This window comes from Galeopterus variegatus, unplaced genomic scaffold (assembly GCF_000696425.1).
Source record: "Galeopterus variegatus unplaced genomic scaffold, G_variegatus-3.0.2 Scaffold13654, whole genome shotgun sequence".
In the NCBI taxonomy this organism is placed as follows: Eukaryota; Metazoa; Chordata; class Mammalia; order Dermoptera; family Cynocephalidae; genus Galeopterus; species Galeopterus variegatus.
The window spans coordinates 5,941-6,242 of NW_007739765.1; positions in this window are offsets into that span (position 1 = coordinate 5,941).

Consider the following 302-nt stretch of genomic DNA (forward strand, 5'->3'; position numbering starts at 1 on the left):
TAATTAAATTGGCAAAGACCAAGCCATAAAAGTATATAATGGAGAAGGTTTCTAGAATGTTCTGGCACATTCTAGGCAGATTCTCAGATCATATTTATTGAATGAATCAGGAATCTGGCTTCAGTATATATGAGAATTTAATACATGACAAGATTGCATTTCAATTTATTTGGAAAATCCTGATTAGATAAATAAAAGCTGGAGGAAATGGCTTTCTTTCTGGAAGAAAATGAAGTTGGTCTCCCACCTCCTCAGTCTTATAAAAAATAAGAGGAATTAATGTCCTCAGTATAAAAGTCAGC